The sequence below is a fragment of the Choloepus didactylus genome, chromosome 7, assembly GCF_015220235.1.
Source record: "Choloepus didactylus isolate mChoDid1 chromosome 7, mChoDid1.pri, whole genome shotgun sequence".
Taxonomy (NCBI): Eukaryota; Metazoa; Chordata; class Mammalia; order Pilosa; family Megalonychidae; genus Choloepus; species Choloepus didactylus.
Window position 1 is genome coordinate 36,838,320 of NC_051313.1, and position 18,529 is coordinate 36,856,848.

General features: G+C 37.6%; 1 pseudogene; it reads right to left on the minus strand.

Annotated features, from left to right (window-relative positions):
• Positions 1 to 2,673: 2,673 nt before the first annotated feature.
• LOC119539204 lies at positions 2,674 to 3,920 on the minus strand (annotated as a pseudogene).
• Positions 3,921 to 18,529: the final 14,609 nt, after the last annotated feature.

Consider the following 18,529-nt stretch of genomic DNA (forward strand, 5'->3'; position numbering starts at 1 on the left):
CTAGTTTGCTGGTTATCTCTTCTGCTTATTCACATATGCTGTTTTGTATTTTTAATTTCCCTTATTGTGCTTTTCATCCCCACAATTTGTTATATTTCTTTTTAAAAATTTTGTAATTTTTCTTTTTGCTCAGGCATTATCATCTTAATATCCTTTATCCTTGTATCCATATTTAGTTTATGTCTAGCCACATTTCCCTTCAACTTCTTGAATTGATTTAGGAGATTTGACTGGATGCCTTTGATTAGTTGTTACAATATCTATGTCTCCTCTGAAATTTTACTTTGTTGCCTTTACTGAGCAATATCTTTGTGTTTCTTAGTATGACTTTTAATTTTTTGCTGATGTTTGGGCATCTGATTTTTGATGTGCTAACTTTGAATGTCAGATTTTCCCCATTGCCTAGGGTTTTATTATTGATTGATTATGTGTTAAGGCTTTATTTGATGCTTGGCCCAGCTTATACTGAAACTTTAGAGCAGCCTATGTTTAACTGTTCAGATTTTCTCAGGTCTTCTGCACCTGTTTCTTGCCCTGAACATTCAATGCAACTTTTAAGACTGCCCTTTTATATGCAATTCTTTCACCTCCAGGAGAAGGTTTCCTTTCTTCTGTTCCTTCTCCAGGAGTCCTGAGCTTTTCTGTTCTTGTGCATATTCTTCTCCCCAGCTCCCATGATTTGCTCAACTCCTCTCCCTCATTCATTATCCCTTCTATTATACTTTTCAGTCTTGGAGCCCATCCTGCCTTACAGTGGTTCAGTTTTCCTTTTATTCTGTGAGGCTTTTCTACCTCTGCTAATTTCCACATTAGTGTGTCCTGCCTCAGTGTGACTTATAGGGTCAGCATTCAAAAATGCCCAATTTTTTCATTTAGGTGTTCCAACAATTAGAGACTGGGTTGGGTGTGTGCACCGCTTGCCAACAGTTTTATTGTGGGTCTCTTTTGTCTCCACATTAGGGTGCTCCACCCCAGGGAATCATATGAGGTCAACATTCAAAAATGTCTGTCTTTTTTTCTTTAGGTGCTCTAGCAATTAGAGACCAGATTGGGTGTATGCACCTCTTGCCAACAGTTTCACTATGGATCTCTTTTGTTTCCTGGAGACCTTTTTGTGTACACAATGCTTGCCAGCTGCTTGGGTTCCTCCCTGGGTCTGTGTGGCCTGGGGTCCTGGTGTTTAGATATGTGTGGGGTTTTAATGTGCTGCTGTGAGTGGCTCTGTGGCCTGCGTCCATGGTAGGAGGTACTTGGTCTAGAATGCTGCTGCTGTGTGACTCTTAAGCTGAGCAGGACTGAATGAGGGAAAGGTGTCTGGACTGGCAGGTCTGAGTCACAGATCTCCTACCTTCTTTTTGGCATTGTTTTCCCCTTCAATTCACCATCTGTGGAGTCATTCTCAAGTCTCTCTTCCTCCGGTGTTCTAAACAAATGGGATTTGTCCTATTATTAGTTGTTTCTGAGGGGACTTTTCCAGAAGATATCTAACATCACTATCTTGATGATGTTACTCTATATAAGCTTTCTTTTTACATTTATTGATTTACCCAACAACTATTTCTTAAGTCCCTTCTGTATGTTAGGAAGTCCTCTCAGCACTGGAATATTGAGGTGAACAAGACAAAATCTCTGACCACTTGAAGCATGTTTCTAGTGGGGAAGGCAGGAAATAAACAAATAGAAGATAGACCTCCAGATAGCAACAGTTGTTAGGAAGGAGATAGAACCCATTTCTAAGGCAGAGACACCTGTTGTGTGGAATTGGATAATGAGTAATCCAGGGAAAGGTGTTTCAGGCAGAAGGTGCAGCTTGGGTACAACACAAAGCAGGAATGTACTTGAGTTTGATATATATAACACAGTCACAGTATTTATCCTATTATATCATGATTATGTACTCACATGACTCTCTCCCTAAGTAGAAGGTTAGGAAGGTTAGAAAATACTTTTTGTTCATTTTTTATTCTTAGTGGCTAGCTCAGTTTGGGATAGTCTTGGCACCTACCACATATTAAGCAAATAAATGAGTAAACAAAGTTCTTTTTCTAGAAGCTGTCAACACAAAGGTTTGTTATTTTTCAAAGCTTAAATGAACAATCTTCTTACCCAGAAATCAAAGTGTTTATTGAGATACATTCTATTTCAACATTTTGGTCTTTTAATTCAACATATTAAAGTAATGATAAATCTGTCCATACTTACTGAGACAACATTCTGAAATAATTTTATGTGTTTGCATTTATTAGATAAGCTTAAAATATTAAATTCACTTCATTTAAAAGTACTATTAAATACCTTAATAGCACCATTTAGTTTTTAAATAAGAAATTTTAGAGTTTAGATCATAGGATTCATTTGAATAAAATTATCCTGTGAAAATAAAACTATATTTGGTCAAAATTTTATAGTGGTATTTTAGAATAAATTTTAAAGTATTTTTAGTATTATGTATCACTAAAAAAAATTTTTTTTAAATTAAATATGGATATTCTGAAAAATGTATATTTTTAATTCTCAATATTCAATTTTGATATCATCAGTATATTTGGAAATACCAGACTGATAATAAAATAAATTTGGAGCACCTGAAATCTTTGATGAGCTTTTTTTTTTGAAGATGCAGAAGTTTTTATTGGTCACTGGTTCCCCAAAGGGCACCCTGCTTCTGCTGCCTCAGTGCCTTAGAACTTTGGTGTCGTTGGTCTCAGATACCATTTTGCCATCCACGTTCCTGCAAGTGGTGGTCTTGTGGATGGTTTGCATGGAGTTCATGGAGTTGCTGCTGCCCAGGCGTCGCTGAGACTGAAGTCCTCCCATCTTTTAGCAGGCGGCAATAGGTGTCAATCTCGGTCTCCAGCTTGACCTTGATGTTCAGCAGGGCCTCGTACTCCTGGGCCTGGTGCTGCCCTTCTGCCTGGGTCTGTGCCAGCTCTGACTCCAGGTCCAGCAGGACCCCGTTGAGCTGCTCCATCTGCAGGGCATAGTGGGCTTCCACCTCCCACAGGCTGTTCTCCAGGCTGGCTTTCAGTTTCTCATGGAGTATAGGTCTGTTTCCAAGGACTGGACAGTATGTCTCAGCTCCGTGAGTGTCATCTCTTCAGCAGTGGTGTTCTCTTCAATCTGCTCAGACCAGTACTTGTCCATTTCCTCTCGGTTCTTCTGAGCCAACTCGTCATACTGGGCTCAGATGTCTGCCATGATCTTGCTGAGGTCCTGAGACTTGGGGGCATCCACCTCCATGGTCAGCCCAGAGTTGGCAATCTAGGCTTTTAGGCCCTTTACTTCCTCCTCATGGTTCTTCATGAAGAGAAGCTCCTCCTTGAAAGCCTCGATCTCCATCTCCAGCTGCAGCCGAGTGACGCTGGTGTCATCAGTGTCCTTGCGGAGCCCATGGATATCGCTCTCCACAGACTGGCGAATGGCCAGCTCAGTCTCGTACTCGGCCCTGAAGTCATCAACAGCCAGCCGGGCATTGTCAATCTGCAGAACGATGTGGGCATTGTCCACAGAAATTTCAAATATCTGAGCCCTCAGTTCCTCGATGATCTTGAAGTAGTGACTCCCTTCTTCTCCAGGTGTTCCCAAATTTTGCCCTCCAGTCTCTGGTTCTCAGTCTCCAGGCTCCTCACCCTGTGCAGGTAGGAGGCTAAGCAGTCATTCAGGGCTTGCATGGTCTCTTTCTCACCCTGGTTGCCCCCCATTCCCACCAGACCCCCGGCCACCCTGCCGGCCAGGCCCCTGGACCCCCAGTCGCCCCGGGAGCTAGAGGAGTGGGACACGGAGGTCCAGGAGCCCGAGCCCCCAGCACCCACATAGATGCTGGCTGCGCTGCTGGACGGCTGGACCTGGTGGCTGGGCAACTGGACCGAGCCCAGGGATCGGTAGTTGGTGGAGGTGGCGTAGCGGGTGGTGAAGCTCATGTTTGGGGAGTAAGGCGAGAGGCCAGCACTCTGGATATGGATGCCTTTGATGAGCTTTTAATGCTTTAAGATACACTGTTTGGGATTTTGAAAGTGGTTGGATTTGGCCTGACTACCTTGTGTGCTGATGGTTTCCACATGAAAACAAAAATATTAATATATACAGGACAACAAAAACATTACATCAGAAAAAAATCAAATATGAAAATTCTGTCACAAATAAGCAGATATCACCATGACATATAAACTTATTGATTAATGACTGAATGGAACATTTGTTTCTTTCTGCTTTTGCTTTGGTGATACTGCAGCCTGGCCACCTTGTCAGAATACCAATGGTGCGTACAATGAATTTGGTTTTAAGTCAACTTAATTGTTTTTCTTCTGTTTCTTAAGTTGGACTTTGGTAATTGTATACTGAAGTCTTCTCTTTACAATCTCCTCATATTTCATGTAGCATGACACATGGACATCTGTAACCATCCTTCCCACTGGGAAGCTCTTTCTTCTAGAATCTTCTAGAATCAGGACCCAAAGGACAGGCAACTGCTTCTGATTCCCTTCCTTGTCTCTCCTCACCCTCTTAGCAGAGTTTGACAATAAGGAGAGGGCCGATCGCGGGGGTAAAATTTCTATGGTAAACAGATTTAAAACTTAATGGAGATAGCATCACTCAAAACATCAATTCTAATTTTTCTGGTTTGTTCCTTAAGCTCTCCCTTGGTCATCTTTCAAAAATATGAATAAATATCAAATGAGACTGAATTTCAGGGAAAAGTTGTTGCTGTGGAATGCCAGCCAGATGACCAAGACTCAGATGGTTTTTAGAAACCCTTTAGATAGATCTCGTAATAACAAGCTCCTTGGGGACCCTCCTCAATTAGAGTTAAGTTCTGTTACTATGCTGAAGTCCACATTGTTTTTATGCATATGCATGCAGAATTTAACATGTATTTATATTCCCTAATTCCTCTGGGCCTTGGACTCTATTTTTCTCTCTTTTACAATATGGTATATGGAAAACTCATTATTTTTTTTACACATCTCTACTGCCAGTAATTATCTGAGTGGTTTCATAAATAAAGATGCAGGGACACAATTCTCTTTATAGATCAAAATTAGCTTTTTATATTCACAAATCTTCCATGGGATTGATTTGTATTTTGTGCTTTTTGGTATGTAGTTGTATTCTAATTGCTCAGGATTCATTAAAAAAAAAAAAGTTGTCTTCTCTGACAGTAACTTGGAAGGAAATTTTCATTTTTATATTACATTACATTTTTGTAGAATTGAATAAGCTAGTAAGCAAAAAGTCATAAGATAAGCTTAGTAAACCTTCATATCGATGCAAAGTTAACATCAGTCACTTGGCAATTGGATGAAAATTCAGTTCACGGAACAGCATTTTGGATGCAATCAATGCTTATAAAAACTACAAGCAGTCTGTGCAAACCCTGCTGGATTTGGCAACACTAGGAGTCAGCTGTGATTCCTGAGCATAATAAATGCATTGGTTTGAATTCTCCTGTATGTTGTATGTGAGGTTTGTCTGAGGCTCATTCAGATTCAAGACGCACTTTAAGAAAGAATTAAGAAAGGAACTAATGGAAAGAAGAAACTCTTCCATTAGGAATCCTTTTATTGGAGTTTGGGCCTATTAGGTGATTGCTGAACTGTGCATCAACAATTTTCATAAATGAAAAACAACATCTTTTGCATATGTTCAAATTTCACCCACAGAAAGTACTTTTCAGAGAAAGCACTGGATGAAATTTTAATCCTTTATGGATAGGGAATCATCTGGCCTCCTATTTCTAAAATAGACTAAGATTACTCATTTACTTCTCTGCAATTATAGCAATCTGATCTTTTGAAATCTTGGAAGGGGTGAGATGATGAAATGACTGTAACACAAATCTATATTGAAGAGCTCAGTATTTAAATTTACCCTGTTCATGCCTCAAAGGGGGTTACTTATGAACAGATGCATATCACTGCCAACCTTCAGATATAGTTATCAACTTGGTGTCTGGGAAAAGAGTGGAAACAGAAAATGCATTCTATTGTTAATAGTAGAGTAGGGGACATTATTAAAAAAAGAAAAAACTAACAGATTCCTTGGTAATCTTATCAGTAGAATATATACGACTGCAATGGGGCTCTCCCAAAGGAGGCCTTTCTACTCAGATGAAAAGGTCATTATTTTTTATTACAGATGAGAGCTTGGAAAATTCAAAGCAAAAATGACAGATTTTAGCCTGACACTCTGAAGACAAGGGAAGGAGCTACCTCTCTGCTCCTCCCCTCACTCTTAGAGTCCCTCCTGACCTCCTCTACCTTCTAGCAGGTAAGCCCCAGGGTGGTGAAAATATGAAACTGGGCCAGGAACACCACAATTGAATTTGGATGTTTCTCTTCTAAATGGGGTCTGTCATGTAATTGCAGATACCCCCACCTTAAAAAATAATTATGTATTGAAGAGTTAAAAGCACTGGATTAAGATTTAGAGCACTTGAGGTTTCAGTATCATCTCTGCTGTATACATGTTGTATATCCTAGAGAAGCTTTTTTAACTGGTCTGAACTTGAGCTTCTTCTAAAAATTGGAAATACCTGCTGGCCTCTTGTCAAGAAGTTATTTGGTGAATTGATATAAGTACCTTGTGACTTGTAAAGTGCCACATACAATGCATTTTTATTATTGTCTATATATCAATAGGCCAGCAAACATGTAGTATATGATCTGGTAATACTAAACTTCCTTTATGCTTTTGTCCTTTACTTCCTGGAATATCTTTACCAGGATGCCCCATTTCCATTTCCATTTTATGTATCTGTGCAACTTTTCCTCAATTGATTTCCCCCTTATGGATCATGCAACTTATTTTTTTTTTTATTGTTTCACCATAAACACCATATTGATCACTTCTGTCCCTTTTGTACTTCATAGTTCACTTGACTATTGCCCTGCATTATTCAAAGGGTTCTTTGGTCGTAAATGTAGTTTCTCCAGTAATTTTGAAAACTCTCAACTACTTCATTACTATTCTTCAGATATGCATGGGGACTTACAATTGTACTGGGCACATAATCTCTGTTTACAAATTTGACTTCTCTATCAGGATGGAATGCTGCAAGTTAAATTTGGCTAACTGTGATGTCAAACCCCATATAACGACCTTCCTGTACCATGCTTGATATGCTATATTTGGTTCACTATCACCCACCTATCTTTGCTTCTTGGTTAAACATATCCTTAGTCAACTTCCTTCTTTCTAGGACCTTGAATCTTTTGACTTATTCAACTAAAATGGATTTGAATAAGAATAAGCCTTTCACAGTGTGTAGGCAAAACAAACTGGAATAACTGGAGAGATACTTATGAGTGGGGAGTTGCTTATATAAAGAGATAGACAAGAATGTGTGCCCCTATTACTTTTTGTTCGAACTTATGCTATGAAATTGGATTGGGGGGATTCTTCAGGTATAAAAAAATTGTACATTGCCAAAGCCAAAAAATTGAACTCTGTCCTTTAAGTAGCAAATTGCAGTATGTAGAGCTATATTAGAATAAAGAATGCTCTGAGAAGATTTTGCTGCATTTTTCAGTGTTGCATTCATGGCCATATATGATGAGTACTGAATGTGGTGTGGTTGTCCAAAAGCATAGGTATTCAAATAGTTCCCTGGAAATTAAAAATGTTGAATGGAAATAATAATTTTTTTTCAGCAGGATCCCCAGGAACAAATTCTGTTATTGCCGTATAGCAGCCAATGCCCCTTTCCAAGCTTTTGTGTAAATTTGCAAACATCATACAATTACCTCATTTGGTAATTATAAAGCCTCAAAGTACTGAAAAGGGGTGGCACTTAGTAACACACATTACAAAAGCATGGTAACTTGGGCAATAAAAACACTGCCTAATGGATGCCATTGTGAAGACAACTGCACAGTGGGGTGCCCATAATAATCAAAATAGATTTAATGTACATATTTATGTCAACTGTAAAATGGTTACAAACAACAGCAGGAGAGGCAATATGCTACACAAGGTGAAAAACTGAAATAGGGCACAAAACATATTCTTAGCATATTCAGTCATAATTTTGTTTCTTAAGGATGATCTAACACCATGAGTATTATCAACAGAATCAGGTTATTTGTTTTCAATTCTAGTGTGTTTTGCTTATGAGCCATGAAAGAATCATCCTTATTCAAATTCAATTTTAATTGATTCCAAAACATCAGGATGGTTGAATATGTAAAACTCCATTCCAACTGTTTAACTCTTTACCAAGTAGATTCAATTTATAGTGTTTTTTTTTTAATCATTTTATCCTCCCTATTCCAAGAATTGTGTGTGATAATATTCTTACCCCTTAAGCAAAACCTATATAAACTTTGAACACTATTGCATCAGACACATAGGGATGCAAAATTTGGCAGTAGGGTATTTCCTGGTACATTGTAGTACCACCAGCAGTGTGGTTTGCAGAATAATAGGAATATTCAAGTTCTCTTCAAAAAGCCACAAGCTGATTACTTATGAATGTTGAGAAGTTGTATAGTAATTTCTTCACATGTGAAATGGGTTTGTAGCATTCTCAGAAATGTATACAAAGAAAATATTTTTTCAGTAGAGCCTTGATATTCACTTAATAAAATTGGAGTCTTTAAGAAGTCTTCAAATTTTGCTAAATTATGAATGGCTTCTATGTGCCTTGTCTTTAAGTGGAACAATTGTCTCTTATAGCTAAAATGACTATACCTCTTGCTATAGCTAACTCTTGCTTCTTGATCATATGTTTTTTTAAATCTTTGTCATGTCCATGTCCCTGGCTACTGCAGTTGTCAGTGGAAGGAAGTCCATTTAAAGCCAAAATAACACTAATCCATGTTGTCACCCCACAAACCATAAAAATATCCAGTATACTACAAGACAATATATGGTACATATTGTAAAATCTAAAGTATTCATCAGTCAGTCAATCAAAGAGGTATGCCAGTAGGCCAACAGTGGGGATAAAATGGAGCACTAAAAATTATTCAATTAATCAAAAAGGAGATACGAAAAGAGTAAAAGCACAACAAATATCTAAGAAATGGTAACCTTAAATCCAACTATATTGATAACTATATAAAATATAAATTGTCTAGGTACTCAAATTAAAAGGCATAGTTTATCAAACTGGGTTAAAAAACAGACACAAATATGTGCTTTCTATAAGAAACCTACTTTGAGTTAAAAAATAAATATGTTAAAATCATAGGATGGGAAAATATACCATGCAAACCCTAATCAAAAGAAAAGTGGAGTATTTATATTAATATTCAGAACAAGGGATATTTCCAAGAATAATTAAAACAAAACTTAATGCTAAAGCTAATGCATCTGAAAGAATAACTATCCTAAATCTGTATGCACCTAATAACAGAGCTTCAAAATTAATTTAGCAAAACTGACAGAATTGAAAGGAGAAATAGACAAATCCACTATTACACATGGAAATTTCAACAGTCCTTTCTTAGTAATTGATAGAACAGTAGGCTAAAAATCAGTAGGATATAGTGACCAATATTGTCAACCAACTTGACCTAATTGGCCCTTCTAGAAAGCTATACTCATAAACAGCAGAGTGCATATTCTTTTCCAGTACTTATGGAAAAGTCACCAAGAGAGACCGTATATCCTGGGGCTTAAAATAAGTCTCAACAAATTCAAAATGTCTGAAAAAATAGAGAATATATTCTCTAATATAATCACAGTGAATTAAATTGTATATTAATAGCAGAAAGGTATCAAGAAAATCATCAAATATATGGAAATTAAACAAAATTTTTCTAAATAATCTATAGGTGGAAAAGAAAATCAGAAAGAAATTTAAAAAGATTTTGAAATTAATGATAAAGAAAACACAACATTTCAAAACATGGAACAAAGCTAAAACGATGCTTACTTCAAAATTTATAGCTTTACATGTTCATCATGCTCATGTTAGAAAAGAAGATTGATCTAAAAGTAATTATGTAAGTTTTCCCCTTAAGGAACTAGAAAAGAAGATCAAATTAAACAAAATTAAATAGAAAAAGAAAAGAAAAAGAGAAGAAAACAAATGTCTGAACTAGAAACTGGAAAAATAATAAATAATATCAATGAAACCAAACACTAGTTATTTGAAAAGGTCAATAACATTGATGAGTATCTAGTTAGACTCATAAATGTGGGTGGGGATGGGGCAAAGACAGAAGGTGGAAATTACCAATATCAGGTATAAAAGAGGGGGTGCTATAATGATTCTACATATATTACAAGGATAATAAGGCAATATTATCAACGAGTTTATGCTGACAGCTTACATGAAATTAACAAATGTCTTTAAATACACCAATTAGAAAATCTAACAAGAAGAAATAGAAAATCTGCATAGTGTTATATCAATCTAAAAATTTGAATTTGGCTTTAAAAATCTTCCTATGATGGAAAACTCTGGGAATAGATGGCCTTATTGCTGAATTCTAACAGATATTTAAGGACGAAATAATACCAACTTATACAAACTATTTTTCCCCAGAATATAGAAGAGGGATAGTATTTCTTAACTCTTTACATGAGGCCAGAAAATGCTCTGATACCAAGAACAGACTGTGACAGTTTGAATGTATTATGTCCCCCCAAATGCCATTATCTTTGATGCAATCTTGTGTGGACAGATGTATTAGTGTTGATTACATTGTAATTCTTTGAGTGTTTCCATGAAGATGTGACCCACACAACTGTAGGTGATAACTCTGACTGGATAATTTCCATGGAGGTGTGGCCCCACCCATTCAGCATGGGCTTTGATTAGTTTGCTAGAGTACTATATAAGCTCAGAGAAAAGCAGTGAGCTTGCTACAGCCACGAGGGACACGTGGAAGAACACACAGAGAGCTGAGAACAACAGAGAGGAGCTGCTGCTAATAGAGGATGAAATGCCCCAAGAGCAACATTTTGGAGAATGCATTTTGAAACATAACCTGTGAGCAAGCAGACGCCAGCCATGAGCCTTCTGAGCTAACAGAGGTTTTCTGGACACCAATGGCCATCCTTCAGTGAAGGTACCCCCTTACCTTGGACACTTTATGCCTTAAGACTGTAACTTTGTAACCAAATAACCCCCCTTTAAAAAAGCCAATCCATTTCTGGTTTTTGCTTAATGGCGTCATTAGCAAACTGGAATACAGACCTACATATTCCAAAAATAAAATTATAAATCAATAGTTCTCATGAAGACAGAGAAAAAAATTCTTTATATTAATTATTTAATATTAATGAATCAAATCCATCAACATATAAAAATAATACCAGCATGCAAAAATTATCCCTAGATTGCAAGGTTGACAACATTTGAAAATTAATCTGTGCAATTAACCTTTTAGCAGAATAAGGAAGAAAAATCATATGATCATCTCATTAGATGCAAGAAAGAATATCTGACAAAATTCATTACCCATTCATGGTAAAAATCTTACAGCAAACTAGGCATAGAATGCCATGTCCTTAACCTTATAAAGGACACTTGAAAAAACTTCAGCTGACATCAATCTTAATGATGAAAATGTGTATATTTTCCCCCTAAAACCGAGACTGTGGGTAGGATGTGTATTCTCATCATTTCTATTCAGTATTATAATCGCATTCCTAGCCAATACAATAAGGCAAGAAAAATAAAAGGAATACAGATCAGAAAGGAAGAAGTAGTGCTATCTTTCTTCCCAGACTACAGGATCATGGATATAGAAAATTCTAAGGAATCTACAGGAAGGTTGCTAGAACAAAGAAGGTAATTTAGTAAGGTCTCAGGATGCAATGTCAATGCAACAAACATGGTAAAGCAATTGTATTTCTATATAGGGGCAATGAACAATTGGAAAATAAAATTAAAAATATTCACTTACAGTAGTTTCAAAACATTAAATACATTAAGATAGACACATGTACTAAAGTAGGTGATAAATCTGTACCCTGAAAACTACAAAACATTGCTGAGAGAAATTAAATGAATGGAAAGATATAATATGTATGAAGACTCAATATTGCTAAGATGTAATTCTCCCTAAATTCATCCCTAGACTTAACACAATTACAATCAAAACTCCAGCAGTTTTTTTTTTTTAAGAAATAGATTAATTAAATCTGAAATTTAATTGCACATTCATTATTAACCATCTGCTATGTGGTTTCCTTGATGCTTCCTTCAGCCAAACTAGCAGCTCTCACAGGCCTGTGCCACTCACAAAGGGCTCCTCCAGCCAATGGAACTCCTGCTGTTTTCAGCACAACCACCATCAATCAGGCATTATTAAGGCAGCAATCCTCTGATGGAATCAATTCATAGGATTAGTGAAATCACACAGATGCCAGGAATATTTACATTTCGTACATTTCATAATGATATAAAGTGGTGGAATTTTAAGAATGTAATAGATTAACTTAAAAATTCTGACCATGTGAATATGATCTATTTGGCCAGGTAAGTACTATTATCTACGGGTTACATTGCAGGTTGAGAACACGCCACAGGAACAACCCCTCTTCCTGTATTTCATGGCAACTTTGCTTTCTCCTGAGACCATTGATGCTCTAAAAGCTTCAAAAAGTGTTTTTTTTTTTCACCTTCCTTCCTTGACACTAGTGGCTGTGTGCCAGTTTGTATATATTATGTCCCCCAGAAAAAGCCATATTCTTTAATGCAATCTTGTAGGGGCAGATATATTAGTGTTGATGAAGTTGGAACCCTTGGATTAGGTTGTTTCCATGGAGATGTGACCCACACAACTCTAGGTGATAACTCTGATTAGATTATTTCCATGAAGGCATGGCTCTACCCATTCAGCATGGACCTTGATTAGTTTACTAGAGCCCAACAAAAGCTCATACAGAAGGAGCTTATGGCTAGCTGTGGCTGACAGACACATTTTGAAGATGGCCATTGGAAGCTGACACTGACATTTTGGAGAATGCTATTTTGAAACACAACCTGGGAGAAAGCAGATGCCAGCCATGCGCCTTTCCAGCTAACAGAGGTTCTCTGGACGCCAGTGGCATCCCTTGAAGGTACCCAATTGTCGATGTCTTACCTTGGACACATTATGGCCTTAAGACTATAACTGTGTAACCAAATAAACCCCCTTTATAAAAGCCAACCCATTTCTGGTGTTTTGCATAATGGCAACATTAGCAAACTGGAACAGGCTGTTTCTAAGAATTGAAATTGGGATGGTTGTAAGAATAAGAACTGCTTATATTACAATACATTATCCTAACTGTTTTTTTCCTACAACAACAATTTTTTACAAAAATTCAGATTCATTAGCATTTCTCAGTCCTGCTGAGTCTCCCCTACAGCTCTCAGCAGTGAGCCACATTTCCTAAAAGCTTGAAAGTCAAAATTCTGCATCTCCATGTGTCAGAATCACTTCATGACTTATAAGAAAACTTCTTAAAGGCATGAAAATGAGTATATAAATTAAAGACCAAAGTTCAAGCTGTCACAATTATTTTAAACAAATTTTAAATTTTAGAGTAGGTTTTGATTTACACAAAAATTGCAAACATAGTAGAGAGTTTCCATAAGCTTTGAACTCAGGTTCCATGACTACTAACACATTACTATGGTATAGTTGTTACAATTAATGAACCAATTGATACATTATTAACTAAAGTCCAAACTTTATTCAGATTTTTTTAAACTTTATTGAGATTTTTCATATACCATACAATCATCCAAGGATCCAAAGTGCGCAATCAATTCCCCATAGTACCATCATACAGCTGTGCATCCATCACCACAATTTTTTTTCAATTTTTAGAATATTTTCATTACTCCAGAAAAGACATAAAGAGAAAAAAGAAAACTCAAATCCTCCCATACCCCTAAACACACTCCTCCATTATTGACTCATAATATTGGTATAGTACATTTGTCACACTTGATGAAAGAATGTTAAAATACTACTAACTGTAGTACATAATTTGTGATAAGTATATTTTCCCTATGTACCCCTCTATTATTAACTTCTAGTTATACTGTCATACATTTGTTCTAGTTCATGAAAGAGATTTTAAATATTTGTACAGTTAATCACAGACACTGTCCACCACAAGATTCACTGTTTTATGCATTCCCATATTTTAACCTCCAGCTTTCCCTCTGGTGACATGCATGGCTCTAAGCTTCCCTTTTCTACCACATTCACACACCATTCAGCACTGTTAGTTATTCTCACAGTAACATGCTACCATCACCTCTGTCCATTTCCAAACACTTAAGTTCAACCTAGTTAAACATTCTGCTCATAATAAGCAACTGCTCCCCATTCTTTAGCCTTGTTATATATCCTGTTAACTTACATTTCATGCCTATGAGTTTACATATTTTAATTAGTTCATATCAGTGAGACTGTACAATATTTCTCCTTATGTGTCTGATTTATTTCACTCAATATAGTTCACTCAAGGTTTCTTCATCAACCCATTTTTTTTAAGATGGTTTTGTTCACCCACCATACATTCCATCCTAAGTAAACAATCAAAGGTTCCCTGTACAGTCATGTATTTATGCATTCAGTACCATCACCACTATCTATATAAGGACATCTCCATTTCTTCCACAAAGGAGGAGGAAGAGTCAAAGAGGGTAGAGAGACAAAAAAAAAAAGACAAAGTAAAGAAAAAAAACAGCTAAAAAGCAACAAAAGGAAAGATAGAATTCAACTAATGTACAATAAAAGAGTCAAACAACATCACCAATGCCAAGAGTACTATACACCTCCCTTATGTCCCCTTCTTATAGGCATTTAGCTTTGGTATATTGCCTTTATTACCTTAAAGGAAGCAAAATACCATGTTTCTGTTGATTATAGTTTCTAGTTTCAATTGATTATATTTTTTTCCCCAATGCCACCCCATTTTAACACCTTGCAAGGTTGACATTCATTTGTTCTCCCTCATGTAAAGACATATTTGTACATTTCATCACAATTGTTGAGTACTCTAGGTTTCACTGAGTTATAGAGTTCCAGTCTTTATCTTTCCTCTTTCCTTCTGGTATCCCACATGCTCCTAACCTTGAAAAATTCAGCCATACTCACAGTCATATTTGTTCAGTGTACTTACATTTTTGTGCCACCATCACCAAAAATTGTGTTCCAAACATCTCACTCCTGTCTTTTCCTTTCTGTTTGTAGTGCTACCTTTAGTATTTCCTGTAGAGCAGGTATCTTGTTCACAAACTCTCTCATTGTCTTTCTTCCAGAGAATATTTTAAACTCTCCCTCATATTTGTAGGATAGTTTTGTCAGATATAGGATTCTTGGTTGGTGGTTTTTCTCTTTCAGTATCTTAAATATATCACACCCCTTCCTTCTTGCCTCCATGTTTTCTACTGAGAAATCCACACATAGTCTTATTAAGCTTCCTTTGTATGTGATGGATTGCTTTTCTCTTTTTGCTTTCAGGATTGACTGTTTGTCTTTGATGTTTGATAATCTGATTATTAAGTGTCTTGGCATAGGCCTATTCAGACCTATTCTGTTTGGGGTATGCTGCCCTTCTTGGATACGTAACTTTATGTCTTTCATAAGAGATGGGAAATTTTCATTATTTCCTCTATTATTGCTTCTGCCCCTGTGCTGCTTTGAATGTATTGTGTTCCCCAGAAAAAGCCATGTTCTTTGATGTAATCTTGTGGGGCAGACACATTAGTGGGGATTAAGTTGGAATGTTTGGATTAGGTTGTTTGCATGGAAATGTGCCCGACCCAACTGTGGGTGATGACTCTAATTGGATAATTTCCATGAAGGTGTTACCCCATCCAATCAGGGTGGGTTTAAATTAAATCACTGGAGCCATATAAATGAGCTGACAAACAGAAGAAACTCAGTGCAGCTGAGAGTGACACTTTGAAGAGGAGCCACAGTCAAGAGGGACACTTTGAAGAATGCCCAGGAGCTGAGAGAGGAGCTACAGATGAGAGACAGTATGAAGACGGTCGTTGAAAGCAGACTCTTGCTCCAGAGAAGCTAAGAGAGGCCAGACACCCCAAGAGCAACTGAGAGACATTTTTGAGGAACTGCAGCCTAGAGAGGAACGTCCTGGGAGAAAGCCATTTTGAAACCAGAACTTTGGAGCACACACCAGCCACGTGCCTTCCCAGCTAACAGAGGTTTTCCAGATGCTATTGGCCATCCTCCAGTGAGGGTACCCGATTGCTGATGTGTTACCTTGGCCACTTTATGGCCTTAAGACTATAACTGTGTAAACAAATAAACCGACTTTTATAAAAGACAATCCATTTCTGGTGTTTTGCATTCCAGCAGCATTAGCAAACTAGAACAGCCCCTTTTCCCTTCTCTTCTTCCCTTGGGACACCCTTGACATGTACATTCATGTGCTTCATGTTGTCATTCAATTCACTGAGAAATTGCTCATACTTTTCCATTCTTTTCCCTATCTGTTCTTTTGTGTGCAGGATTTCAGGTGTCTTGTTCTCTGTTTCCTGAGTGTTTTCTTCTGCCTCTTGAGATCTGCTCTTTTATGTCTCCATTGTGTTTTTCATCTCTTGTGTTGTGCCTTTCACTTCCATAGATTGTCAGTTGTTTTTTCAAACTTTCAATTTCTACTTTATGTTCACCCAGTGTTTCCTTTATATTCTTCATCTCTTTTGCCACATCTTCCCTGAACTCATTGGTTTGGTTTTTGATTTGATTTAGCATATTTCTTTGAAAATCTTTAACTGATTGTTTCATTAAAGTGAAACAATATCTCAACTGTATCTTAATGGAGGTGTAAGTTTGTTCCTTTGAGTGGGCCATATCTTTGATTTTCCTATTGTAATTCATAGTTTTCTGTTGTCTAGGCATCTTGTTTCTTTGGTTACCCCAATCAGATTTTCCCAGACCAGAATGGGTTCAGGTCTCAGAATGAAGTTATATTCAGGGTGTCTCTTAGAAGAATAGCATGTTTTTCTGTGAGGCCTCTAGCCATTGTGCTTTTTCTAACCTACCCAGCAGGTAGTGCCTGTCAGCCTGTCACCCTTGACTGGTGTAAGGAGGTGTGGCACCTTTAGTTTCTGTTTTGGCTGTTTTCCCCAGGGTCTGGGGTCTGAATCCTGAAGGGAAGGCCAGCCCTTGAGCTGGGCCCTACCTCCTTCCTCTTAGGGAAGATACACACTTTAGGGGGTTATCTTCTTCATTTTAATTGGTGCTTCTTTTATCTCCAACTCTGGGTCAGAGTGCTGTGAACTGAAAATGGCTGAGGTTTTCTCCACTGAAGCACTCAGGTTGAGAAAGAGAGAAAGGGAAAGAAAGCCCCTTTTCAGAGCCAGTATATGGCCCCTCAGTTCTCAGTTCTGCCCTTTGGTCTGAGAGAGCCCCTGGTCTTTCTGGCTCTTTGAGGTCAGTTGTCTCTAAAAGCCTCTGTCTTCTTGAGACAGGTTTTGTCTATGTTTGTAGCTTGTATTCAGCAGTCCACAATTGTTAATTAAAACCCCAGTTGGAGCTGTGCTGAGCTATATTCGCTGGCTCTGGGAATGCTGGTTTCTCTTACAGTGGGGCTCAGCCTGCCGTGGGGGGAGGGGACTCCTGGTGCGGTTCTGCAGTTTTCGCTTACAGATTTTATGCTGCAATCTTAGCCATTCCATCCAATTCAGTTTGGTGTATGATGTGTGGGTAGTCACATTTGTCCCCCAGCAGCTGTTCCAGATTATTTATTAGTTGTTCTTGGATGTTTATTAGTTGTTCCAGGGGACTAACTAATTTCACTCCTCTCTATGCTACCATATTGCCCCTCCCCCAGAGATTTTTTAGTTTTTACTGGATGCCTTTTTTTCTGTTGCAGGATTCTTCCAGGACATATTACATTAAGTCATCATGTCTCCTTAGACTCCTTTGGACTGTGACAGTTTCCCAGACTTTCCTAGTTTTTGATGACAGATGTTTTGAGAAGTACTAATTAGATATTTTGTAGACTGTTCCCCATCTGGGATTTGTCTGATTTTTTTTTCATGATTAAGTAAGGTTATGGGTTTGAGGGAAGAAGACCACAGAGGTAAAGTGCCATTTCATCACATCACACTGGGGGTTAAACTTGATGTTAACTTTGATCACCTGCCCAAGGTAGTGCTTTTCAAGTTTCTCCATTGTTGCTCACACCTCTTCCCCCTCCATACCACATTCTTTGGAGGAAAGTTACTATGCACAGGCAGCTCACACTTCAGGGGTGGGGAGTTATGCTCCACCTCTTTGAGGGCAGAGTATCTACATATTATTTGGACTTCTTCTACATGGGAGATTTGTCTCTTCTTCCTCACTTGTTTATTTGTTCAATCATTTATTTACCTGTAGGTATATGTAGGACCACTGCAAAAACTTGGGGATTATCAACTCCATTGGATTGATGTCTCCACTTCCAGTAGTGCCACCTAAGATTATATTAGCTATTCTCTTATTTTTGGCAGCCAATCACATTGTTGATTTATATTGAGCTTGTTACCAACCAAATCCCCAAGAATTCTTCAAAAGGACTGAAGTTAAATTAGGTCTCCATCATACTCAACCTACTGAATGTA